The sequence below is a fragment of the Furipterus horrens genome, unplaced genomic scaffold (genome assembly GCF_987537825.1).
Source record: "Furipterus horrens unplaced genomic scaffold, mFurHor1.1.pri manual_scaffold_2, whole genome shotgun sequence".
NCBI classification, from domain to species: Eukaryota; Metazoa; Chordata; class Mammalia; order Chiroptera; family Furipteridae; genus Furipterus; species Furipterus horrens.
This window is the reverse complement of record NW_028327172.1, coordinates 105,728,487-105,755,970: the sequence shown is the minus strand read 5'-3', so window position 1 is coordinate 105,755,970 and position 27,484 is coordinate 105,728,487. Positions and strand designations below refer to the sequence as shown.

At 40.5% G+C, this 27,484-nt stretch overlaps 1 protein-coding gene and 1 pseudogene across 1 annotated transcript in view; one reads left to right on the top strand and one right to left on the bottom strand.

The window, feature by feature from the left end:
* Positions 1-4,681: 4,681 nt before the first annotated feature.
* LOC150019246 (large ribosomal subunit protein uL4 pseudogene) lies at positions 4,682-5,820 on the bottom strand (annotated as a pseudogene).
* Positions 5,821-22,208: 16,388 nt separating this feature from the next.
* LOC150019245 (broad substrate specificity ATP-binding cassette transporter ABCG2) overlaps positions 22,209-27,484 on the top strand; it is a 172,310-nt gene continuing 167,034 nt past the window's right edge. Inside the window, exon 1 of the mRNA XM_090266286.1 lies at positions 22,209-22,730. The gene's annotated coding sequence lies outside the window, so the exon portion shown is untranslated. The remainder of the gene's footprint in view (positions 22,731-27,484) is intronic.

The following is a 27,484-nucleotide window of genomic DNA, read 5'->3' as shown; positions in this document are numbered from 1 at the left end:
TCCTTTGTTCTTGTACATGGTGATAATGTTGGCGTCTCTCATATCCTGGGGGATGTAACCCTCCTTCCAGCAGAGACAGAGTAGATGGTGGAGCTGCTGTAGCAGGACTGGTTTCCCGCTCTTTAGGATTTCTGGAGGGATTCCGTCGCTTCCTGGTGCTTTCCCGCAAGCAAGGCGGTCGATGGCTTTGCCGAGCTCTGCCGCAGTAGGTGGGGTGTCTAGCTCCTCCATGACTGGTAGGTCTGGGATGGCTTTAAGAGCAGTGTCTGTTACGGTGTTCTTCGTTGCGTACAGCTCGAGGTAGTGCTCGGTCCACCGCCGCATTTGCTGTTCCTGGTCAGTGATGACCTCACCTGTCTTGGACTTAAGGGGGGCGATCTTGGAGGGGATTGGGCCTGTTGCCGTCTTGATACCCTCATACATTCCTCGTGCGTTGCCTATATCGGCGGCTTCCTGAATGCTTCTGCACAGGTTTAGCCAATAGGTGTTGGCACAGTGGCGGGCGGTCTTCTGGACTTTGTTCCTGGCAGCCCGTAGAGCTTGAAGTGTACTGGGAGTGGGCGTGGCCTTGTAAGCCAGTAGGGCCTTCCTCTTAGCCTCGATCACGGGTTCCATTTCTTCCCAGTGAGCCTCGTACCAGTCAGCGTTCTTCAGCTCAGGAGGAAAGATGGCCTTTTTCCTTTTTGGATCATGAATGGTAGGGATGTCAACCAAAGACTTTTCAGCAATTTAGGGGAAGGTTGCGTGAAGCAGGAAGAGATTAAATCCAGCATGCAAACAAAAGACACAGAAATAAACTAAGCTAAAAAGTGAGAGGAAGAGAGAGAAACTGATGGCAATATTTGAATTCCTGGACTTGGCCATGTAAAAAAGTGAACATTTCCCTAGACTTTATAATAAGTGAGTTGGGTTTTTTGGCTCTTATCACACAAAAATCCCTGATTAATACCACTTATATGATTATTTTAATATTTATTTAATACTGAACACGTAAGGACGCTGTGAGGGGACGTGCAGAACTCAGGTCGTGTCTTTGCAACTTTGATTCCCTTTTCTCAGCCTACAGTTATTTCAAAGTTAAAAGTGTTTTATGTAGTATGTAAACATGCAGCTGAATAGGGTGGTCCTGGTTGCAGGTTATATCTTTGTTTGCTGGACTTCCATGCACTTTGATTTTCTGGAACTTATGGTTGTTTCTAGTTTTGAGGTAATTGTATTCCTTCTTAGTTGTGGAGGGAGACGCCGCATGTCTGTCTATGCCTCCATCTTGGCCAGAAGTCCTCCTAGTGAATATTTTAATTGAATTATTATATTCTTCAATTCCTGAAGTTCTGTTTTTTAAGATATTTTCACTTTGTTCATGCATCATTTTCCTGATTTTCCTTAGTTGTCTGTTTTCTCTCGAAGTTCATTGAACTTATTTAAGATGGTCGTTTTTATTTTTGTCTCATAATTATTAGGTCTTCATTTCTTTAAGGTTGTTTCTGTGCTGGCTTAGGGGAGGGGCTCTCATGGGTGAAATAATTTTTTTAACCATTTTAATGTAGCTGGTTTTGGCTTTGCACTTTCCTGGGATATTATGACTTTTTAACTGGTTTCTGGAGTTCTCTTAAAGCGTTTTTAGACAGTATATTGTTAAGTTCGTGTCTCTGTGGAAGAACAAAGTGTGGGGCTTCCTATTTTTCTAAAGGATTGGGCTGGCCTGGCAGAGGGTCCCTGGTTTATTCTTTGGGTGTTCTAGAGGGAACAGGCTATGAGGCAGAAGCCTGTCATTCTTCCAAAGTTGTGTAGTTTTTGTATTTTATGCTGTTTTAGTTTGTAACTAGCCCTATAGAAATAAGGTGATTAAAACAGGGGGAAATGATAGCAGGGCCCAGGTGTTAGAGTTTAGCCTTAATTGATAGGCTTAAGTAATTGAAGCTGTGACTGGATAGACTTTCTCTATCACCAAACCTTTGCTTCTGGAATTTTGCCTAGAGGGTGGCGGCAGGCAGCAGGACCCCAAATTGCTTTTCGGTAGCATAACTACTATTGAATCAAGATTAAAGCATTTCCATCTCCCTAAAAATTATCCTGTGTCTTGTTGTATCATCCTTTCCTCTAGCCCCATAGCCCAAGGCAACCAGTGATCTACTTTCTGTCTCTATAATTTTGCATTTTCTAGAACTTCATGTAGACTTTATGCTTTGCTTCTTTCACTTAGCGTAATGCTTTTTGAGATTCATTTGTGTTGTTTTGTGTATCAGTATTTTGATCTTTTTTATTGCTGTGGATGTCTGTGACGCGATATTCTAGCGTCCGCATCGTTTAGAGCTGCGACTCAGAACATGGCGCGTTCCTAGAAGCCGCTTTCGGCATCAGTGGGCGGCGGCGCATGGACTTGCAAGCGTGGGGCGCGGGACCAACCGACGCCACTTCGTGTTGGACAGTGGAAGCTGGAGAGCCGGGCTATTCGGACTGAGCCAATTGGTTTCCATGGATCTCAATAGTGCCAGCACTGTTGTCTTCAAGTCTTAACTCAGGCCACCAGTCAGGATACTGCTGTGTTAAAGCCAGCTGAGGAGCAGTTGAAACAGTGGGAAACACAGCCAGGTTTTTATTCAGTGTTGCTGGTAAGTTGCTTAAAAATAGTTATTATTTTTAATAAAATGAGACACTATTCTATTGTTTTAAAAACCTACTTGTGTTGGTGGTTTACTTAGTGAAACTGATCCAAATGTTTGGCTGCCATTGCACTGCCATTTACTAATTCGAGGCATGGCACTTGGAGGACATTTAAGAGATGTTTATTGTTGGGTGAGTATACCCAAGCAGGGTATTGGTAGTATCTGCTTAGAAGGTTACACTGCCAGTTTTCTATTTTAGCCTGTAAATGCTGCCCTCAAGACTGTAAAGGAGGAAAGAGGAAGGACATCTCTAAAATCAGAGAAGGAAAACTCTGACTCCAAAAAACCTCCGCTGCCTTGCGGCATACCTCTTCAGGGGAAAGGCTAAGGGAGTAAACCCCGACAGAAAATCCGGAGCCGGAGTCCCTAAGGCGGTTTGACATTGTAGTCAACACCGGCAACTCCTGCAGCGCACCTGAAGCCAAGCTGTATTGACTCCGTCTTTCCCTTGGACCCTTCAGCTGCGAAGAGAGGGGGGGTCTGCTGCATGGGCAACAGCAGACCCTCCATATCACCCTGCCCAGGCTCTGTAGCTTCAGTTTCACTTGAGAGGACACTCCAGCGTCATCGCAAGATGTCGACTCAACACGGGAGGAGACAGATACCGGTTATAAGCTCATCCGATTGGCGAAGGAAACGAGTGCCAGGGGTCTCCTCTGACGGTGGGAGAGGTCATCGCACCTCACTGGACAGCTACCGTCTCGCCATGGCTCGCCTGCCCCACTGGGTGCGTGGGGATCAGAGAGGCGCCTCTCGAAAAGTGGGCCACAAAACACCCGCACCAGTTAATTCCAAGCAAACAACAAGAAAGAAGCCTCCGGCTCTTCGCCTCGCTAGCTGGAACATCAGGACCATGTGCCCCGGACTTACTGCAGACCTTCCGTGGATCAAGGGTGCCAGGAAAACCGCTGTCATCGATAGGGAACTGGCACGACTAAACATCGACATTGCGGCTCTACAGGAGACCCGGTTGGCCGACAACGGAACTATCAGAGAAACCAACTACACCGTCTACTGGCAAGGCAAGTCTCCGGACCAACCAAGACAGCACGGTGTTGGGTTCGCTGTGAAGAACACGCTTGTTAACTCCATAGAGCCACCCACAGGAGGCACAGAGAGATTACTTACCCTCCGATTGTCAACAACTTTCGGCCCAGTCAGCATTCTTAGCGCGTATGCCCCAACCCTCTACGCCACCACCGAAGAGAAAGAACAGTTCTACCATGCACTGGACGAAGCGTTATCCAAGATTCCCAGAAGTAACGCTCTCTATCTCCTTGGAGACTTCAACGCAAGAGTAGGAGCCGACCACATGGTCTGGCCCACCTGCCTTGGAAACTTTGGGAGAGGAAAGATCAATGAGAATGGTCAGCGACTGCTTGAGCTTTTGTGTCACCACGGCCTGTGCGTGACAAACACATTCTTCAAGTGCAAAGAGATCCACCAGGTGTCATGGAGGCACCCCCGCTCCCGCCATTGGCACCAGCTTGACCTCGTCATCACCAGAAGAACGGATATTGGCAGCACCCTCCTCACCCGCAGCTACCACAGTGCAGACTGCGACATGGACCATGCCCTCGTGGTAAGCAAGGTGCGCATAATGCCGAAGAGGTTGCACCACTCCAAGATGAAGGGTCGCCCACGCATCAACACCAGTTGTGCCAGCAACCCAGTTAAGACCCAGCAATTCATCAACAAGATGGAAGATGCACTCGGCGAGGGAGTGGCGGCAGATGACATTATCGAATCCAATTGGCCACGTCTCCGCGACGCCATATACAACTCCGCCATTATTGCTTACGGGAAGAAAGAGCGGAAGAATTATGTGACTGTGAACACTAATATAAAAGAATCAATGAATGGTTGGAAATTTCTTTGAGTGGACAAATTCTGGCTGTTTGCAAAATTAATGTGAGAAGAATCTTTGAGAAAAGTATATTACCTATTCAAATCTTTTTGATTTAATCTAAAACAAATTTGTCTCTTTTTCCTCTTCCAAAATATTTGTTAGTACATTAGAGGAAAATGGTCATGTTGATGTCTACCTTATTTTGCCTGTGGTATATTTCACTGCAGCATATCCGTATATTAAAAGTTAGAAGAATGGTGGTCTGGTGCATGGTCTTTGCATATGGATTTAGCTTCAACGTGATTCTCAGGGTTTTCAGTGAATTATTCTTCAGGATTCTGTAATGAATCTAACTGTGTGGTGCTCAGAGGGCTCTATGGATCTCTGGGTTTTCAAGATTCTGCTAAGGTCTGCATTGAGCATCTTGTGCACAGGAAGGTTATAGTTACTCTTGAGGATAGCTTTATGTCAACTGCCATACAAATCATCCAACTTGCAGAAAGCACTTTTAGTCCAAATGCAGAAACAGCCCACATGCCCACTAGGAGCAAGTTTCAAAATGTTCAGTTTAAAAGAAAAACACACACACACACACACACACACATAACCCAAAATGTTCGGTTTGCTTACAGTAAGCAGAGTAATTCCAGGGATGCTTCTGAAGGCTTTGATGATACTATTGTCCTCATTGTAGATGATTCCAGGGCCCATGTGCTGGGTATGAAGACAGTTCCTCATCTTGCTCTTGCCAGCTCTCACTCACTGAGAGGCATACATCTTTGTGGTATCATTCCAGGCCTTAAGTTTCTTAAGAAGCAAAACAGCCTCCTTGGTTTTCTTGTAGCCCTAAACTTTGTCTAAAGGAAGTTCAGGAACTTCTTCAACACAATGACCTTTGGACATGACCAGTGCTGGTATGGCTGAGGCAGCCGGGGCAGAGCAGATGGCACATAGCTTCTGTGTTGTGTTCACTCTGTGGAGCCAACAGCACCAGGTTTTGGTTGGTGCAAATATGTGGCCCCCATGACACAGTTTCCAAAAGCACCCTGGCCAGAATGATGGGTCCCACCACCTTGAACTCTGGAAATTCAAGCCACAGCTCCACCCACACCCAAGACTCAGCACTGCTTTGATGACCTGCAAATTCCCTGACAGCATAGGGCTGCCTATTGTTTTTGCACAAGTTGGAGTGAACACAATATCTTGTCAACTGGAATCCTTGAACACAGCAGGAAAAGCGACATTTTTGCCAGATGAGTTCCCCTTTTCGGAGTGCACTGATGTCAGTGGACCAGCACACGCCATAGTGTGGAGAGAAGGCTACACTTCTCTCAAACTGGTGGCTTCCACAGGAAAAGATGGGGAAGCCTTTTTAATGATCATTTTTATTGATAAGGAAATGGAACCTTTGAGTGGCTAATAGCAGCAAGATCTAATCCAGACCCTTTTGACTTGAGTCTGTGTTCCTATTCTGCTGTACCTCCTTTTTATATTAATAAAAGCAAAACCGATTCCCTGCTGTCAAACATCTACTAACATCCATCTACAGAAGGATCTCTGGTGGACATGAAAAAGTTATGCAGACGTGATTCAGAAATTCTAACTTAGTGGATGGATAAACATTAGAGATAGTAACTGAGCATATGTCACCTAAATAAACTAGGATAGAGAACTAAATTCTGTCCAAGCCAAGTGAGTATAAGTGGGGAGCAAGTGTGAATGAATGGATGCAGAATGACTGCTTTAAACAGTTCAGGATTAGGTGATCACTTATGAAAGCCCAATAAATCAGTCTATCAATGATAAGCATTTATTGAGAACCTACTGCATATGTCTGTGGTGACACTAGGATGGGTCTTGCAGGGCTTGGGAAAGGTAGTGGCTGATTATCTCCCTGGAAGAGCATTGTCCAGGGACAGGAAAGTGAGTTATATCAGAAGATAGCAGTGTTCACCTGGGTAGGTGAAGCAAAGATGTTTGTGGGCAACAGATGTAACCAGTGAAGTCATAGCCTTTGGTTACATGTCAAGGGTAGGTTCTTTCAAGGACCAGAGGCTTAAGTCATGTCTTGGGAGACAGGTGGCCAAAGGCAGGACTACTTAAATATTTTTATGCAAAACAAAAATGCCAGGTCCTTATTCAAAAATTATGGGGACCTATCAGGTGGCAGGGCTGAGATGACCTATGCCACAGGAACTGGCAGTGACATAATTTTGATAGGGGGCCCAGGCAGCTTAGGAAGCCCAATACCGCTGCAGAAACTTGCCACATACTTGCAATTTGGGGGAGTCTCCCTGCTGTGTATATTCAGGTGTAAGGTTCAACTTCAGTAAGATGTCTCCCTCACAAAGGCTCTCTAGTTTCATAGTGAACAAGGAAATAGCACATTCCCCTGCATGTCTGTGGCTCTGCTCCATGTACACTCTTGGTGCCAGATAAAGTGAGACTTTAGGCTGAAGGCTTTCTCACATTCACTGCACTTATAAGGTCTTTGTTCAGTGTGAATGCTCTGAAGGTTAAGGAGGCTGGAGCTTTGGCTAAAGGATTTCCCACATTCACTGCAGTTATAAAGGCTTTTCTCTAGTGTGAACTCAGTACAATAAGGCTGGAGCTTTGGCCAAAGAATTGCCCATGCTTAGGGCACTTACAGAGCTTTCCCCCAGTGTGGGTTCTCTGGTGTTGAACGGAACAGAGATGTGCGTGAAGAATTGTCCACATTCTTTGCATCTACAAGGCCTTGCTCCAGGGGGACATGAGTGCTGAGAGGGACGCACTCCGGTACTGTGGCACTGTGGGTGGGAGAGGGGTCTGAGTGGTGGTGGCTGCTGCCCAGGATTCATGGGTTCTTCCTCCATCTACCAGATGCACCCCCACCAGAAAAAAAGCTATGTCCAGGCACTCTGTTTCCACGGATGAGGAGGGAAGAGCCCCTAGGGTGGTGAGACCACGCCCTCCTTTCTCTCAGGGCCCAGTGGGCTGCACTTGGGCCTCCCATAATGCACCCCCAATCCCCCAGGTTCTTGCGCCTTCCACTGGCCTGGAGGTTGAGAGAGACCTTGACCAGTGTCACCAGAAAACTTTTTTCCTTCATGCATTGTCAAATGCCAGACAGCTAGTTGCATTTTCCCTTCCCCTTTCACTTTTGTTTCCTTTTCTTGTTCCTTTCGTTCCCCATTTCCTTTCCCCAGTGGCGACTGCACCAGACTGGTACAGAAACCCACTTCAGACACCAAACCTTTTCACTGGTGGCCTTCTCCTGGCACTTGTCGGTAGACTTTGGGAAACCCAACACCTTCTTAACCCAACACCAACCAGTCATTGGATTCAGACTGTCTTTGGCAAGAGGATGTAACTGTTGGCAGGGAGGCTTTTCTGCCCCGGGGAAATAGATGGCAAGGATGGCAGGTGAGAGCTGTCCCCTGGCAGTCCCGAAGGTATGTTCTGGGCAGCGAAATAGGGCATCCACTTTGCAGATAAGACAGAAAGGATGGAGGGATGTATCCAAAATCCCTTATGGGTATCTGTCCAGCTCAAACCCTCATTTCCCGGAACTTGGCCCAATTCATTGTTCTTGATTAACTGTTTGGCCTAGGCAGCCATGTTTGTATCAAATGGTACTTCGTGCTGTTTGGAGATTATCTTGAATACATAGAGCTGACCCTTAGCTAGTCATCAACTGATCAGATTCTTTTAAAAATCCATACAAAACAATGGTCTGGCTCTAGTATAATAGGAGGAGCTAGGGTTGAGAGATCATGTCAAACTGGCATGGCCATTTCTAGATAATGTGCATGTTTTTGAGTATGCAGAGAGAAGATACTTTCCCAGGAAGGGATGGAGAAGTGGAGGGAAAAGCTGCCTCGACCAGCAGAGTCTCAATTCCTATACATGGCAAAAGTCCAGGACCAGATAACTTCAGTAGTGAATTCCACTAAACATTCAAAGAAGAGTTGATGTCTATTTTACTCAAAGTCTTCCAAAAAAATTAAAGGAGATGCCCTGGCCAGTGTGGCTCAGTTGGTTGGAGCATCATCCCATAAACCGAAAGATTGTGGGTTTGATTCCCAGTCAGGGCACAAACCTAGATTGTGGGTTCAGTCCCGATTAGGATGTGTAAGAGAGGCAAGCGATCAGTGTTTTTCTCTCACATCAGTACGTCTCTTCCTCTCTCTCTCCCTCCCTTCTCCTCTCTCTAAAATCAATAAGCATGTCCTCAAGTGAGGATAAAAAGATAAATAAATAAATTGAAGAAGAGGCAATACTTCCTAACATATTTTATGAGGCCAGCATAGCTCTGATACTAAAATCTGGCAAGGATAACACACACACACACACACACACACACACACACACACCCCTACAGACCAATATCTCTGATAAATACAGATGCAAAAATTCTAAACAAAATACTAGCAAGTTGAATATAATAATACATTAAAAAAGTAATACATCATGATCAAACAGGGTTCCTTCTAGGGGCATAAGGTTTAGTCAACATACACAATTCGATCAATGTAATACAGCACATTAGCAAAATAAAGGATAAAATCATATAATCATATTAATAGATGCAGAAAAAGCATTTGATAAGATACAGCATCCATTTATAATTAAAACACTCAATAAAACGGGTATAAAAGAAAAGTACCTCAACATAATAAAGACCATATATGACAAACTCTCAGCTAATACCATAACCAATGGTGAAAAACTGAAAACTTTTTCTTTAAGATCAGTAATAAGACATGGATGTCTACTGTTACCATTCTTATTCAACACAGTACTAGAAGTCCTAGCCAGAGCAATCAGGCAAGAGAAAGAAATACAAGTCATTCAACTGGGAAGGAAGAAGAAAATAAATCATGCAGATGACATGATATTTTATTTCTTGGCTCCACCAAGAAACAAAAACAATAAGCAAATACAGTAAAGTTGCAGGATACAAAATCCACTGTATTCCTATATTCTAACAATGAAATTTTGGAAAAGAAATAAAAAAAAAATTTCATTTGCAATTGCAACTAGAAGAAAAAAAATACCTAAGAATAAACTTAACAAGGGATATGAAAAACCTATATATTGAAAACTACAAAGCATTATTAAAAAAGATCAAAAAAGACACAATGAAATGAAAAGATATTTTGTGTTGATGTATTGGAAGAATCAACATGGTTACAATGTCCATATTACTCAGAGAAATGTACAGATTTAATGTAATCCCCATCAAAATCCCAACGACATTTTTTAAGTAAATAGAACAACAACAAAAAAATCATCACATTTATATGGAAACAGAAAAGACCTCAGATATTCAAAAGAATCCTGTGAATAAAGAATGAAACTGGAGGTATCACACTTCCCGACTTAAAATTATACTACAAAGCAATCATAATCAAAATAGCATGGTATTGGCAGGAAGACAGACACACAGACTAATGGAACAGGATTGAGAGCCCCAAAATAAACTCAAAATAAACTATGTGTATATGGGCAAATAATTTTTATAAAGATATTATTTATTTATTTTTAGAGAGGGGGGAAAGAAGGAGAAAGAGAGGGAGAGAAACATTCATGAAAGAGAGAAAAACATTGATCCATTGCCTCTCATATGCAGCAGAACCTGCAACCCAGGCATGTGCCCTGATTGGGAATTGAACTGGCAACTGACGCCCAACAAACTGAACCATACTGGTCAAGGCTGGGCAAATAACTTTTAACAAAGAAGCCAAAACATACAATTGAGAAAATAAGGCCTCTTCAATAAATGGTGATGGAAAATTGGAAAGCCACACGCAAAAGAAGGAAACTGGACCACTGTTTCTCCCCATACACAAAAATTAACCCCAAAAGGATCAAAGACCTAACTATAAGTCCTAAAACAATAAATTATATAGAAGAAAACATTAGTACTAAACTTATGGACCTTGACCTTAGAGAAAATTTTATGAATTTGACCCCAAAGGCAACAAAAGTGAAGGCAAAAATAAATGAATGGGACTATTCAGAGCAAAACAAACTGACAACAAAACAAATAGGTAACCAACCAAATGGGAGAAGATATTTGCAAACAACAGTTCTAACAAGGGGTTAATATCCAACACTGAACAAATAAATAATCCAATTTAAAAATGAACAGAAAACCTGAACAGACACTTCTTCCAAGAAGACATACAAATAGCCAACAGATATATGGAAAGATGCTCAACTGCACTAGCTATTAGGGAAGTGCAAATCAAAAAACAATGAGATACTTACTTCCTCACACCTGTTAGAATGGCTATTATCAACAAGACAAGTATCACAGTAACAAGAGTTGGAGAGGTTGTGAAGAAAAAGAAACCCTTGGTCATTGCTGTGGGAATGCAAACTGGTACAGCCACTATGGAAAACAATATGGCAGTTACTCAAAAAATTAAGAATAGAGCTCCCATATGACTCAGTAACCCCTCTTCTGGGTATCTACCTGAAAAACTTGAAAACATTTATTCACAAAGACATATGCACCCTTGTTTTTATTGCAGCATTATTCATGGTGGCCAAGAAATGGAAACAACCAAAGGGCCTTTCGATAGATGATAGGATAAAGAATACGCGGCACATATATACATTGGAATACTACTCAGCCATAAGAAAAGCTTAAATTCTGCCATTTGCAACAACATGGGTGGACCTTGAGAATATCATGCTATGTGAAATAAGTCAGACACAAAAAGTTAAGTACCATATGATTTCATTCATACACAGAATATAAAAGCAAAAGCAACAAATGAACGGACAAGAAAAACAATCAAACAAAAACTCATGGACACAGAGAACAGTATGGTAGTTGCCAGAGGGAAGGAAGGTAGGGGTTAGTAAGGGTGAAGGGGTCAAATATATGATCATGGAAGATGATTTGACTTTAGGTGGTGAGCACACAATGCAACATACAGATAACATATTATAGAATTATGAACTTGAAACCTATATAGTTTTATTATGTAATGTCACTCCAATAAACGTAACAAATTTTTTAAAAAAGCAGTTACCTAAGGATGCTGGCTATGGATTGAAACCCAGCCCTATTTCATCCTTAAGTTAATTATTTCCCACTTTAAAAGTCAGATAAGGTTAGTAGGCACTTATACATTAATGATTAGGTGGAAAAAAAAAAAAAAACACCTCTAAAAGGAACCTGAGAATACTGTAGCTATTCACTGGAAACCAGAAAGAATGGAATAATTGAAAAATGTGTTGGGGGAAAAAGGAGAGGACATAGTAAAAATGTACACCAAGACCAAGTCCAAGACCAAGACAAAATAGAAAAGTTAATGAAACTTGTAGACTACATTCCCAACTACATTTGTGGTTCCCACTTCCCCATCTCTCATTTACTCCTCAATTCACAGCACTCAGCCATCTGACTCCACCGCACCGATGAAACATCCACCTCAAAGGGCCACAATGACCTCAGTGAACCCAGTGGTTCTTTTTGGTGTTTGATCTTATTTGACCTTTCTAGCAATACCTTTATTGTTTTCCTTCTAAGTATCCAGCAACTGCTTCTCAGTCACTTGACCTCTGGTTGTTGGTGTTCCCAGGTCTACATCAACTCTTTTCTCAGTGTGTATTTTCCTTGTGAAAGCCAATACATTCTTATAACCTGTATACTGATCACTTCCAGTTGTACACTTGGCCCAGTTTTCTCTCTTAATCTCCAAACACAAGTATCCAGACGCGGACTAGAAATGTCCACTCAGAGGTCCTGTGGGCAACTCAACTTCAACATGTCCAAAATGAAATTCTCACCCAAAGTTATTCTTTCTAATCCACATGTCTTGATGAATGCCAGCTCCTCCCACTCAGACGCCTTTCCTCCTTCATGTCTGTAATCTGCTGCCTCTGCTCTATCTTTGCTGCCTTTTCCGAAGATTACACTGACGCTGTAGCTTCTCAACTGATTTCCCTGCCTCAAGGGTCACCCTTGTCCATTCTCACATCCTGTCACTGCATGTCCATGTTTCCCTTCTGTCAATCTCAGCTCCTAGATAAGTTAAAAACCTTTAGCATTGCATAAAAGACCATTACTTTGTGGTCTATTTCCTGCCACTTGAGCATTTCTTCCACTTCCAACCCTCCTTAATGTATCCCAGTGTGTGTACATTTTTTTCTCTCCCTGTAACGCATCTCCCCACTTCTTTCTCTGGTTAACTTCAAAATTCAGATGTAATTTTCTCTGGAATATTTGTTCTGAGACTCCTCGACTCTGGATTAAGTTTCACTTCTATTTTTTTCCTATGACATCTAATAATCACTTTGTAAATTTATTTATTAAGTTTAGAGAGAAAAAGTAAGGGGGGAAGCGGGAGGTGGGCAGAGAGAGAGAGGGAGAGAGAGAAAAGAGAGACAAAGATTTGTTGTTCCACTTATTTATGGATTCATTTGTTGATTCTTGTATGTGCCCTGACTTGGGATCAAACCTGCAATCTTGGTGTCTTGGGATGATTCTCTAACCAAGTGAGCTACCTGGCCAGGGTCATCTAATACTTACTTCTATTCTAACACTAATATCCTATATCATAACTCTTTATTTCCTTCCCTTTCTTCACCCTTAGGTTGTAAATTCCTTGAAAGCACCAACTAGGTCTTTTTTCTAAATAATTCTGGCTCATAGTAGGCATTCAAAAAAGTTAGGAATGCATGAATGGCATACTTAAAATAAGGAAAAGTTATCTCATTTCTGAGTCTTATTTTAAAACTTGAGGGTACACCCTTCTAAAAAGATGAAGTTTAGGAAGAATACAAATTATGTGTTACTGAGAGACTGAGAGTAAACCTACTACAAATCCATCTCTGGAGGAGTTTCATGGCCATGTGGAATATGGAAAAGACCACCCACACAGTTATAAACACATATTATCACAAGTCTTCTTATCTTCAGCTTCTCAAAAAAACCCAGTTGTCTTTTCTACAGAAAGCTATTTATTCTTCCCAAAGAAGCCTTTTCTCTGCTCTCTTCTCTCCCCTACTAAGTTAGGTAGTCATGCCTCAAACTTTAACCACTTGCTTCTAGCTACTTCTATAGGAATAAACCTTTTTCTCTCCTCTTAATCTGTCAGTTTAATTCACAGGTCCCCAGGCACTATACCTAAGAGGATAGAACAAAGGTTTTTTTTCCTCCTCAGATAGTGTATATGCCATGTATCAATATAGACCATAAACATGCAGATGTTTATGATCATGGTATCATATACCACAGTTTATGTCACATTCTTCTCTTGTGGGGTACATTGATTGTTCCTAATTGTTTATTATTTTTAAATCTCTCTTTGTTCATGCCACTTTCCTTTGCATTCTCTGCCATAGAGGATGTATACAAATGCATAATTGTGTAAATATATACAATTTGCTGTATTTGTTTAGGTCTTCAAAAGAAAACTCAGGTAGTGCTGCCTGTCTGAGAGTCTCTCTTCACTATGGAGCTAATCTAGGTACCAGTCATAAACTTCACTGTACCTGGATTTCTCAGATTCTAAATGTTAATAAACACCAGTCACACAAACCTGCCAGGCAATAAAGAAAGCTAACGTTGGTCTGCCCAATAAAAATACTTGCTTTGATTTGAGCTTCACTCTCTTAGAGCTTTGTACATAACAAGATGAAGAGTTAACATGGAAAATTTGTCATAGTTACTAATTTTCTGTCATGGTGCTTGGTTTTTAAAATTCAGAAGCAGCCATTGAAGCAGATTCAGCATTTCAAAGTACTGCCACAAGTATGACTTTATTTGAAGTAATGTTTATAGGCTCAGTTTGTATTATCATTTGGTCTATAATGCTGATCATAAATCCTTGATTAAGCAATTACTATGTAAACAGCACCATACTTTTGGACTACAAAAGGCTAACATGTGGCCCTTAACTCTGAGAAATTTATAATATAATCAGCAAAATGAGAAATCCAAACTACAAGTACTGAGGAGCTTGTAAATAATCATTGTGAATCTGGATAATAAAGACATGGAACAGAGAATGATTGACTCCTTATTAAACAATTACTAAGACTTGGAGTGTCTTCTAAGTCTTAAAAAAATTTTGGAGCAATTTTTCCACAACCTGGAACATAGGAATAGATTATCAGAGATTTGTCTGGATTTATTTCAGAGAATTCTGAAGACTCCATTATAAACTGACACAGGCTGGAAAACAAAACAAGCTTGGGATACTGGAAAAGGCCCTTCCATAATTTCCAAATGGATAAGCTCAGAAATGTTCTCTGCTACTGCCTTTCAAAGCACCGAGGAATGGTTAAAGCCAAGGGGAAAAGAGGACTGGCAAAATATTTGCCTGAGGCACTGGGATTACAGATAATGCCCTTCCTTTCATAAAGATTACAGTCTATGGAAGGACACATTGTAAATAAACATTACTCATGAAAGTATTCTTTCCCTACCTCCTACCTTATTAATTTGGAGTGGCTTCCTCCCCACTTCCATGCTACTGAATTGGTAATAGTCACCTCTAGCTGAAGGACTTCACTGCTCTTAGAAGTAAGTGATGAAGCTGCTGTTTAAAATCTTTCTTACTTTCCTGTTTCAAAGAGTTCAATATCTGCTCAATCATATGGGATTAAGTTCCATCTACATCCTCAGGGATTTACACTTTCTTTTAAAGAAATAAAGACCTCAGAAAATTAATAAACATGATTTTTGTTACAACTCTTCCCTTTGGCACTGTGCTGAACTTATAAGAGATAATGGCCCTTCATAGGGCCTTTGCCTCTTTAAAGAAATAGCTGAGGATTACATAGAGGTTCCTAGAAAGGGTTGACTTATTCCTAGTTGTTTGAGAAAACAGATATTCTAGGGTAAGATATTATGCATTGTTGGACAGTGCCTAGGTCAATAGAAGGGCTTCCATTCAATAAGCTTCTTTCCCATAAATTCTATCTTAAATTTAGCTTTAAGCCAGAGGTTTTCAAATCTTGTTCTGCAGAGCTTAGGAGGTCCTCAAATATTTTATTCTCACTTTTTAAAATTTGTTTTTGGTTTGCGAGATTAGTAGTTATCTGTGATTCTTTAAAATCATGTATACTGGGAACTTTAGGTCAAGATGGAGGCATAGGTAGACACACTTTGCCTCCTTATGCAACCATATAAAAAATTACAACCGTATCTCAAAACAAATAACACCCAGAACTATCAGAAAATCATGCTGTATAGAAGTCCAATAACCAAGGATTTAAAGAAGCCATATTCCTCCAGACGGGTAGGAGGGGCGGAGTCGTGGAGATGGGTGGAGAGGAGGTGTGGCACGAAGAGGAGGTTTGGCACAGAGAGGCAGTGGTGTGGCAGAATGGACAGTCCCATGTTCATGGGTGGTAGATGAAAATTGGCAGGGAAACCCTGGGAGTAAGGGATCCCAGCCCCAGGCCAGACCCCACAGTCCAGGGTTCCAGCACTGGGAAGATAAACCCCCATCACCTCTGACTATAAAAACCAGTCGGGATTGGGGCGATGGAAGTAACTGCTGGATTTTCACTACTTAAAGGGCCCACACAGACTTAGGATGTTTTCAAACCCACCCACTCTGGGTTTCACCACCAAGGCAGCAGCAGGAAGGGTGCAACACACACAGGAAGCGGGCGAGTTCCAGGCAGACTTCCAGAAAGCAGGCAGCAGCATTATCCCCTCTCCAAACCCTACTGCCACACAGAGCCACAAAGCAGTGAAGCAGGTTGCCCCATTCTGGCATTACCTGAGGCTCCACCCCACACAATTCATAGGTGCCTTTTCTATATAGGTTATACTACTCAGACAGGAAGTAAAAGCAGCTCTACCTATTACACAGAAACATATACGGAAGAGACAAAAAAACATGGCCCAAATGAAAGAAGGTAACAACCCTCCCCAAAAGAACTAAACCAAATGGAGACAGCCAACCTATCTGATGAAGAGTTCAAAACATTGGTGATCAGGATGCTCAGAGAACTCATTCAGTAGGACAACAACATAAAGCAAGATTTACTAATGACACTAATTTTTCTCTGCAAAAATGAAATCAATTTACGTTTTTTCTTTCTGTAATGATAAGAATTTGTGTTAAATTTTTATGAGTACATAATACAATAATAATATTAGTACATCATTTATCTAAACATAAACATATAAAAAACATAAAGGAATAAATGAACATTACACTAAGTGAAATAAAGAAAAATCCATATGGAATCAACAGTGAAGAAAAGGAAGCTGGGACAGGGAAAGTTAAAATAGTATAAAAAATAAAGATGCCAAAGAACGTACATGCACAACCCATGGACATGAACTAAGGGGGAGGATTGCTGGAGGTAAGGGGGTTATTGGGCAGAGGGAGGAAAAGGGAGAAAAATTGGGAGAATTGTAATAACATAATCAATAAAATATACTTAAAATAATGGACCAAAAAATATATGAATATATTCTTGTGAAGAATTGTGAATTGATTAATACATTTTATCAAACAACCACTAGTATATCAGTTGCAATTCTAGTGATTAAGGAGATAGCAATGAACAAAGCAAATAAAAATTTAATAAGAAAATTACATAATATGTTACAGAGTCATTAGTGCTGAAACAAAAATAAAATGACGCAAATCAAGAATGCTAGTAGGAAGAATTGTAATTTTAAGTTTGGAGGCATCACTGAGCAGTTACCATTTGAAGAAAAATTGGAAGGAAGTGAGGGAATAAGCCATATAGATAAATAGGGAAAGAGTATTGTGGGCAAAGGGTACATTCAGTGCTGAGAGTGTGAAGTGGGTCAATGTACATATAATTAAAAAATAGCAAGGAGGTTGGTCTGGCTACATTAGAGTCAGTAAAGGGGAAAGCAAGGTCAGAGAAATAGAGGTGGAATATACTGATTGTAAAGGTCTTTGGCTTTCCTAAGATAAATAGGGAAGTATATGAATGCAAGCTGGGAAGTCTTTAAACAATAGAGATGTATATTTTCAACACAGCATTCCTACCTCCTTATCCTATATTTTCCACAGATTGTTGCCATTTTGGGTCATTTCTTTCCAGAGGTTTTCTTTCTTTTTTTTTAAAGTATATTTTATTGACTATGCCGTTACACTTGTCCCAATCTATTTTACGTTTGCTTTTCTCCACCCAGTACCATCCTTGCCTATGGTAATACCACCCCCTTTAGTCCATGTCTATGGGTCATGCTAGTAAGTTCTTTGGCTTCATCCTTTCCTACACTATTCTTAATTTCCCCTGTCTATTTTGTACCTACCAATTATGCTTCTTAGTCCGTGCACCATTTCCCCTTTCTCCCCTTTCCCCTTTCCAGATGATAACCCTCCAAATGAAGTCCATACCTATGATTCTGTTCCTATTCTGGTTGTTTACTTAGTTTGTTTTTGTTTTAGATTCAGTTGTTGATAGTTGTGACTTTGTAGCCTTTTTAATGTTCATGGTTTAAATCTTCTTTTTCTTAAATAAGTCTCTTTAACATTTCAAATAATAATGGCTTGGTGATGATGAATTCCTTTCATTTTTACCTTGTCTGGGAGGCACTTTATCTGCCCTTCCATTCTAAATGATAGTTTTGCCGGATAGAGTAATCTAAGTTGTAGGTCCTTCATTTTCATCACTTTGCATACTTCTCACCAGACCCTTCTTGTCTACAAGGTTTCTTTTGAGAAATCAGCTGATAGTCTTATGGGGACTTCTTTGCAGATAACTCTCTGCTTTTCTCTTGCTACTTTTAAGATTCTCTCTTGATCTTTAACCTTTGACATTTTAGTTATGATGTATCTTGTTGTGTTCCTCTTTGGATCCAACTTGTTTGGGACTCTCTGTGCTTCCTGGACTTACATGTCTATTTCTTTCACCAAATTAGGGAAGTTTTCTTTAATTATTTTTTTCAAATAAGTTTCCAAATTCTTGCTCTTCCTCTTCTTCTGGCACCCCTATGATTCAGATGTTGCTACATTTAAAGTTGTTTCAAAGGTTCCTGAACCTATGCTCATTAAAAAAAATTCTTTTTTCTTCCTGCTGTTCTGGTTGAATGCTTATTTCTTCCTTATGTTTCAAATTATTGATCTGAACTCTGGTTTCCTTCCCTTCACCATTGGTTTCATGTAGATTTTCCTTCACTTAGCTCAGTCTTCACTTCTTCCCTTCTGCATTTGCCATAGTCAAGCATATCTGTCAAGTCTGTGAGCATCTTTATCATCAGTGTTTTGAACTCTTCATCTGTTAGGTTGGCTATCTCCTCCTCTGTTATGTTGGCTATCTCATTGCCGTCTAGTTCTCCCACTGGAACCTTGATCTGTTCCCTGTTTTGGGCCATGCTTCTCTGTCTCCTCATCTTGACAGGATCCTTTGTTGCCTCTGTGTTTTAGGTAGAGCTGTCACACCTTTTATGTTGTGAGGGGCAGAGCCTTAGGTATTTGTCAGTATGGGGTAACCCATTTCACCACGTTGTGGCACTGTATGTGGGGGAGGTGTCTGAAGGGAAACAATGCTGCTCGCTCAGCACTTGCCCCTCTTCTGGGTACTTTTCCCACTTCCCGTATGGCACTGGCTCCTCTCTAGCTATTGCACTGGCTGTGGTTCCCAAAGTGGGTGGGTCTGCAGACGTTCTAAAACCATGGGGGCCCTTTAAACAAGCGGACTCTACTGAGAGACCAGCAGTTTCTTCCTCCATCCCAACCCCCACTGGTTTGCACAGTCAGAAGCAATGAGGCTTTATTTTCCCCAGCACTGGAACTGTGAACTGTGAGGTCTGGCCTGGTGCTCAGAGAGCTCACCAAGTGTCCTTCCTGACTTTTATAATGTGTGACTGCACTTTGCACTGGCCAGCCACAGCCACTGTCACCACTGCCACCACCTCCACACTGCATCTTCTCCACCCTGGCTCCATGCCTCCCCCCTTTCTGGATGAGTATTTCTTCTTTATATCTTTGTTGGACTCCCATGCAGCTCGATTTTTCTGGAACTTCTGGTTGTCTCCAGTTTTGAGGCAGTTGTATTTCTTCTTAGTTGTGGAGGGAAATACAGAGGGTCTGTCTAGGCCTCCATCTTGGCCAGAAGTCCAGAGGTTTTTCTATGTGATTATATACTTAGATGGGTACATATAAAAATATAGTTTTGTTGTGTGATGGGGTATGTGTGTATCTGTTTATGTGCATTTGTCATAACTTCTATATGCTCTGTTTTAATTTGCAATTTGCTTTTTACAATTAATGTCTAAAATGTTTCTTTTTCAAGACAGTACATATATTTCTATCTCATTTTTTAAAGTATTTTATATTTCATTCTATGCACATGCTACATTTTATTTAACCTTATAGTAAACATTAGGTTCTAATTTCCTTCCTTCCTTGCTTCCTTCCTTCTTCCTTCCTTCCTCCCTTCCTTCCAACCTCTTTCTCTCCCTTTCTTCTTTTCCTTTTGCTCCTATATTGAATTACTGTTGTCTTAATATTATATTTAATAACCTAAAATTGCATGTTACATGAAACATAAAACATGGGAGGAAATTTGAAAATTAAAGCTTGTGTTACTTCTGTTAGAAAAGCAATATATCTTTTCTAAATTGAAATCACTTAGATTTGCCTCATTAGAAAAGAGGCTTAGGTTACTTCTTAAGCAATGATTACCTAATGTTTATTGTTCTGGAATAAATGGAAATCATGAGAGCTTGAGCCTAGTTACTCTGAGCTTTGCTAAGAGTTCACTTGGTCACCTTAGCTATGTCAGTCATAGGTCTACCTCAATAGGAAATAAGGAGCCTATATCCAGTCTGCTTCATTTATGATGGGTTCTCTCTTCTCCTACTACCTACAGCCTGAACCAATATGGCATTCAGCCAGCACTGTTATTAGGTCATGTTTATTAGTCTGGTCAGCCTAACCTTGATGTCAGCCCCTGGAAGGCAGGAATTATGTTTTACATTCCTTTTTTTCCCCAGCAGACCCAAGCTGATCCTTAGAATCATGGTTATTTATTTTTAATATATGTTTAATTATCCTTAAACTTATATTTGCCAGGTTAGCTTTATTTGGTTTAGAATAAACCTTAGAATAAACATTCTGCCATCTCTATGTATATATCTACACTTCTTTTAAATGTGCCATTGATTAGGAAGTTCTTAATTTTGTGCTGGTGTGGGTTTTCCCCCCCAAGATCTTGCTTATACGTAAATAATTGCACTAGTAGCATAATGCACACATGCCTTGGTCAATTAAACACCAGGGAGATACAGGTGCCTCTGCTTTGCTCATGCTTATGTCATAAAATGGTAAACTGTGCAATAACTAGGAAAATCATCATAAGGATTACAGTGGCATCACATAAATAATTTCATACTTATTCATGTTTATAATAAAGAGTAAGATGAGATTAGAGTCCTTGCTGGGACCCGTGGGTGTCAGCTAATGCTAGTTCTTCTCTTCCCTTCAAAAGGAAACAATTAGCCTTATGAATTTAACCTGTCAAGGGTAGAACACATTTAAAAGTTCATATACAGGGTGGGACAAAAGTAGGTTTACAGTTATTCCTATGGAAAATAATGCAATAATTAATAAACAATAATACAAGAATAAACTCTGTGTCTCATGTACTCACAACTGTAAACCTACTTTTGCTGTCCTCTGTATATTCACAGAGATGGCAGCAGTTTTATTCCAAGGTTAGTGCAAAATCTTGTTTCTAGCTGGAATAAAGAATAATTTCACACACATTTCAAAGATTTGCTATGCTCTGTGATTAAAATGCAATTTATTTAAGAGAGTCATTTATACTATTTTTGGCATTAAAGTACAATATTTTCTCTTCTGGGGCACTGGAAGTGAAACTAATACCATGGGAAAGAAGTGAGTCCCCCAAATTAAAAAGTGATTCTCACATTTTAAAAAAACCTGGAGGAGTTTCTGTTTGGAGTGATGAAAATGTTTTGGAAATAAGAGTGATGATGGTTACATTACATTGTGAATATAAGTACTGTCACTGGATCAAATACTTAAAATGGTTAAAATTGCAAATTTGATGTTATAGTTTACTACAGTAAAAAATAATAAAAATAAATAGATGGAATTTCTTAGCAATGTCAAGATTTCATTTCATTTCAATAAATACATATTGAATGCTTCATTGTGCTCAGGTATGCATGATAGAGGGATGATTCAGGACAGTGACTTAAATATAAAGAGAACTTATAGCACAGCCAGTTCAGTAATCACGTGTCTCATATTACCATGCCAACTTTGTAAGGAAGGAACTACTGTTATCACCATTTAATATTTGTTTTATAGTTGAAAATGTTTAGGTTAAAAAATAAAACTTGTCAAGGTTAGTGAAGAGTGGGATCAGAAAATTTTAGTAAAAGTCATTATTTCACTTAATGTCATCATGTTGTCAGAATATGAAATGCCTATTTAATGCAGTCTTTACTTCCTGGTTTTAGAAAAGGAGAACATTGAGAAGAATAGCATGCTCTAAATATAGCCTCTCTCTCCTCTTCAAATCTGTTCTGGACCTTTGCACTGAAACCTAACGCTGTCTGTGCTTCAGTTTCTTTCCCTTCCTTTCTAAATCTGTGTTGTCTTCCTGCCTGTAATTTTTTGCTTGAAGGCAGAGCCTATGAAAGCAGACCCCCGGTTACGTCAGAGCTAGCCAAAGACAGGAAGTTTATGCAGAGCAAAACTATTTGCTAGAGTTGGTTTTGATCCTTCTTAAAGTTGTTGTTAGCTTACAGACGCTGCCATGCTGCCATCAGGATTCTATTGCACAAAGAGGAAGGTGCAAAAATATCTTTCTGACATGTGAATTTCCATCTGTTTCCCATCCCCTTGCCAGGAATGCCGGAAAAGGATCCCAGGCAGACTGGTCGTCAGTTTGAATCCCAGTGTTTGAGAAAGAAATGTGGGTAATAACCAGCTAATGGAGAGAAAAGGGCCTCAAGGAGATCTGAGAATTGTCCTTTTGACCCTGGACATTTCCTCAAAGCCAGTTTATTTTTGGAAAGCCTCAGTCCTCTGGTGTTGCAGGACCTATACCCCAGGCTGATAAGTTTCCTCTCTGATTCCCTTTTCTACTGAGAACTGGCAAAGGGCAGTCCCTGGACTTTAAGGAACATGGATATTGGTTGAAGTCTCTATAGGGAGACTTACAAGTGCATCACTACTGCCTTCTCTCGTAAGGTTTGGGCTGCTTTCCTACCAGCATTGCACATCGTAATTGAGGTGAGTTGTTTGCCTGTTTTTGTTTTTCCAAATGTTCATACTGAATAGAGAATCTTGATTCTTTTTTGGTATGTGCTTTAACACGCGTGTCACTTAAATCAGTACTTCTCATTCTTGTTAAAAAGCAGGCTCTTTAGAAGTCAGTGGGTCTGGAGTGGGCCTGAGATTCTGCATCTGACAAGGTCCCAGGTGACTTCAGTGCTGCTGGTCCGGGAACTAGGCCATGAGCAAACAAGGGCTTTGACCCTCTACGTGTTTTGGGGGTGAAGTGGGTTGGAGGAGTGCTGTCAGAATGAAGGTATGGGGCCGAGCACATGCTTTATGTAGAGCACCTGAGGGAAAAAAATCATATAGCATCCTGCCCCAGTTGTGCCTCCTTTGATGGAGTATCTCTAAGTGTGGGAGTTTCTGTTAAACAGTTCTGGGTGTGGTAAACCAAGTCACCCCAGGTGAGAGAGGATGTTCGGCAGCTCCTTAAATAGCATGGGCCACTGTGAGCAGAGCCAGAAGCCTTTTTGTAATTTTCGTACTTTGGGGATTAAGGGTCCATTGCATGCCTCACACTGGTGTGGTTAGTGATCACATCACACATTTCATCTTCAATTAAAAATTATGTATGTTAGAAAAGTAACTGGTGTCTTTCTCCTACTACTTGGCAGTGAAGATTATAAGCATTTGAATCTATTACACTGTTTTAAAATCAATTTCAGTAAGGAATATAAGTTTTATCTTCTTGTGAGAGGCCTATTTTCCTCTTTAAACTGAGCAGCTCCCTGTCCTAAATATCTTTTAATCTGAAAGTAGCTTTTAATTCAAAGACAAAGGAAGGAATTATGAGTAGATAGGACAAGGGTACCTATTCTGTTCCTAGTTGAGAGGAGAAAATAGAAATGGAAGAAAAAAGGTGGGAAAAGAGTGTTGGGTGGGGGAAGTCACAGCTTTGCAAAATGAATAAAAGAAACCTTGGCCCAGAAATAGAATTCTTTCCCACACATGCATGGGAGTTCTTCTAGATGAGTACCATGTGTTTTTCTCAGCTAGAGAAATGTGCACGAGACAGAGTAGATAAATTATCAATTGTGTTGTTTTAATAAACGTGCTGAAACTATTTGCCATTAAGTCGAGGAATATGCAATGGAATGAAAGGTTAGAGGTATGAATAGACCTCCCGAAGCCCAGTATCAACCCATGAAACCATCCCAGACAGAGGGGAATTGCTTCTATTTGAAATAAACTTCCAATGATATTCCTTTATGTCATGACTTGTAATGAGGGGTGTTATTAAAAAATTTAATAACCCGTGTGGCATGAGCATTGACCCAATCAGAATAGAAGCTATTGTAAATAAGCAACACCGCAGCAAACCTCTGGTAGGCAGTAAGAACATACAGGGCTGAATATCAGCCTAAGGTATCCCAGGTTTTAAGTAAACATTTTCTTTTTTTTTTTTTTTTGTGGGGAGAAATTGTAAAGCTTCACAGGAGTTCAGAGACATGTATTAACATTGTTGGTAAGTCCTGTGACTTTAAGCGGGATGACGTTTAAGGAAACAATTTTAGCATAAACTAACTGATATAATGAACAAGAGGTAAGTTCCGATGGCGTCTTATCAACGTTCTAATGGAACAGCTTTGAACAAAATGGCCTTATTCATTCCTGGAGAACCTGGTGGGTGGTGCCAACACTCAAGCCTCATTAAGGTAGCTGAGGGCATTTCCTCTCTTTTCAAGCCCAGAGCAGACTGTGATTCCAGCTGTAGATCTTCGGCAACCTACACGGCAAGATTCAAAATCTTGTTTCTTGAGTAGGATTAGGGAAAATGCATGTATCCTTTTTTGAAGGGTTACAGCAGAATATGAAACTTGATCACCATGCTGTCCTTTGACACAAAGCATTGTTACAAAGCATTATCCTTCCATACAAAGCATTATCCCACTTGATTTTTCACAATCATCTTGGGGTACAGGTCAAGAGGATTATTATTTTAACCTTTCAGTGAAGAAACTGTGAGTCTGGTTAAGCAATTTGCTAACAGGCACATGTGTGGCTGGGGAGTGGGTGTGCCAGATTTCATCTTAGGCCTGTTTGTTCATAGTTCAGTGTCTTCACAAGACTTCTGACAGCCTATATTGTTCTGTACTGAGTTCATCTTCTTTTTGTGTTATACTTTCAAGACTTTGTGCATTAAAAAGAATCCCTTTTTTATTTCTTTTGTCTAAATCATTCATGTGTTGTCTTAGCTTTGCCTCCATTTAGGCCTTTAATCCCCGGAAATAAGTGTTTAAAAGCAGGGCTTCTCAAAATTCATCATGCTTAAAAATCACCTGGGGAGCTTGCTGAAACTCAGATTCTGGGCCCTAGCACTAGAGATTCTGGTTCAGTAGGTCAGGGCTCAGGTCTGAGTATTCGTATTTCTAGTAAGCATCCAGATGATCTTAGTGCTCCTACTCAGAGACCACACTTTACAGGCACAGTGTAAGTCAATAATTTAAAATAGCATCCTTATAATTTAGTGAGGAGCCTTAGTGTGCTTAATAACAGATTATGGAGCTAGACTTCCTGAGCTGGAATATTGATGTCATCATACATGCAAGCTGTGCGATCCTAAGGAAGTTAATTCTTCTGTGCCTCAGTTTCCTAGTCTGTAAAATGGGTTCACTGATACTGCCTACATCACATGGTAGTTATGAGGATCAAATGACTTAACAGTGCTGGGCACAGACTATCTCCATATGTGTTTGCTCTCATTACTACTAAGTCTTGCTCAATTCATAATTGTACTTTATGATAGAAACACCAACAATAAGAATTCACACAAATACCAAATGCTCTTCTTTGATGTAGATGTTACATGTTATCCCGGGTTTAACAGTGAGATAAACCTGTTCTTTTAAAAAAAATTTATTTATTTATTTATTTATTTATTTATTTATTTATTTATTTATAGAGAGAGGAGAAGGGAGAGAGAAAGAAATATCAATTGACCACCTCTCACACACCCCCAACTGGGAACCTGGCCCACAACCCAGGCATATGCCCTGATCGGGAATCAAACTGGTGACCTTTTGGCTCACAGGTTAGCGCTCAATGTACTGAGCCACACCAGCCAGGGCAGATAAACATGTTCATAGGTGTGTGTGTGAGTGCATGTTCTGGGATGTCATCTAGCAGTACTTCCCACCCAAAGGTGAGAGAGTAAATGATGCTCAGAATTTGGCAAGTGCCTAATCACATATGGCCTTACATACTGTTCTACAAGCTTGGATTTGACTCTGACAATGATTAAAGCCATTAACATAGTCTGAAGCTGAGGAGTGCAATCAGAATTGCATTTTATTTTATTTTAATGAATTAATTTATTTTATTTTCACCGGAGGACATGCTTATTGATTTTAGAAAGAGAGAGGAAGGGAGAGAGGGAGATAAACATCATTGTGAGAAGCATCCATCAGTTGCTCCAAATGTGCCGGCCTTGGGACCAAATGTGCAACCCAGGCAGACATATGCCCTGATGGGGAATTGAACCCGTGACCTTTTGGTCCATGGGGTGACACTTCAGCCAGCTGAGGCACCCTGGCCAGGGAAGGATTGCATTTTAGAAGTGTCTCTTGATACAGTATGGAGGCTAGTTTGGAAGAAGGTGAGGCTAAAGGCTGAGACCTGTTTGAAGAGACAATTGCAGTCATCCTGGAGAGAATTAACAAAGCCTTGAACTAAGACAGTAGGGTAAAGCATGGAACAGAGATCCTGTGGTTCGGGTGATGGAATGGAGCATATGCCATGACTCAGAAAGGAAATATGATACTGTATTAAAACTCCTTAGTGTATGCCTCTTCTCTATATCAAAGCTCTGTGAGGCTAAGGACTGAGCCTAACTCCTATGCAGTCCCAACCCTTAGCTCCTAATAGGTTCCTGATGCATGTTCGGTGAGTGAGTGTGTGAGGGCGAATAAGTTAAATCCTCTCTAATTTCATATCCCTTTCTTGCTTTTGTTCTTATCACACTGGCCTTCTTCACACCTTTGAAAATGCCCAAATGTGACCTCTAGTTCAGGGGGGTGTCAAACTACTGCCCTTGGGGCAAATCCATCCTGCTACCTATTTTTACAGATGGTTTTATTGAAACACAGCCACACTCATCTGATTATGTATGTCTGGGGCTACTTTAGGGCTACAGCAGCAGGGTAGAATAGTTGTGACAGAGACCACATGGCCTATGAAGCCCAAAATATTTACTATCTGGCTCTTTACAGAAGAAGTTTGCTGATCCCAGCTCTAGTTCTTTGAAATTGCTGATTTAAAATTCCATCTTCAACAAAGCTATAGTAATCAAAATTGTGGTACTGATATAAAGATAGACACACAGACCAATGGAGTAGAATAGAGAGTCTGTAAATAAACTCATATATATGATCAAATTATTTTTGTCAAGGGTGCCAATGCCACTTAATGGGAAAAAATAGTCTTTTCCACAAATGGTGCTGGGAATACTGCATATACAAAATCAAAAGAATGACGTTAAACCCTTATCTTATACCATATATAAAAATCAAGTAAAAATGGACCAAAGTTATAAATATAAGAGCTAGAGTATAGAACTCTTAGACAAAACATGGAGGAAAAGTTTTATGACATTGAATTTGGCAGTGATTTCTTGGATATGACACTAAAAGCACAGGCAAAAAATGAAAAACTAAATAAATTGTTCTTCGTCAAAATTAAAAACACTTATGCATCAAAGAATATTATTAAGA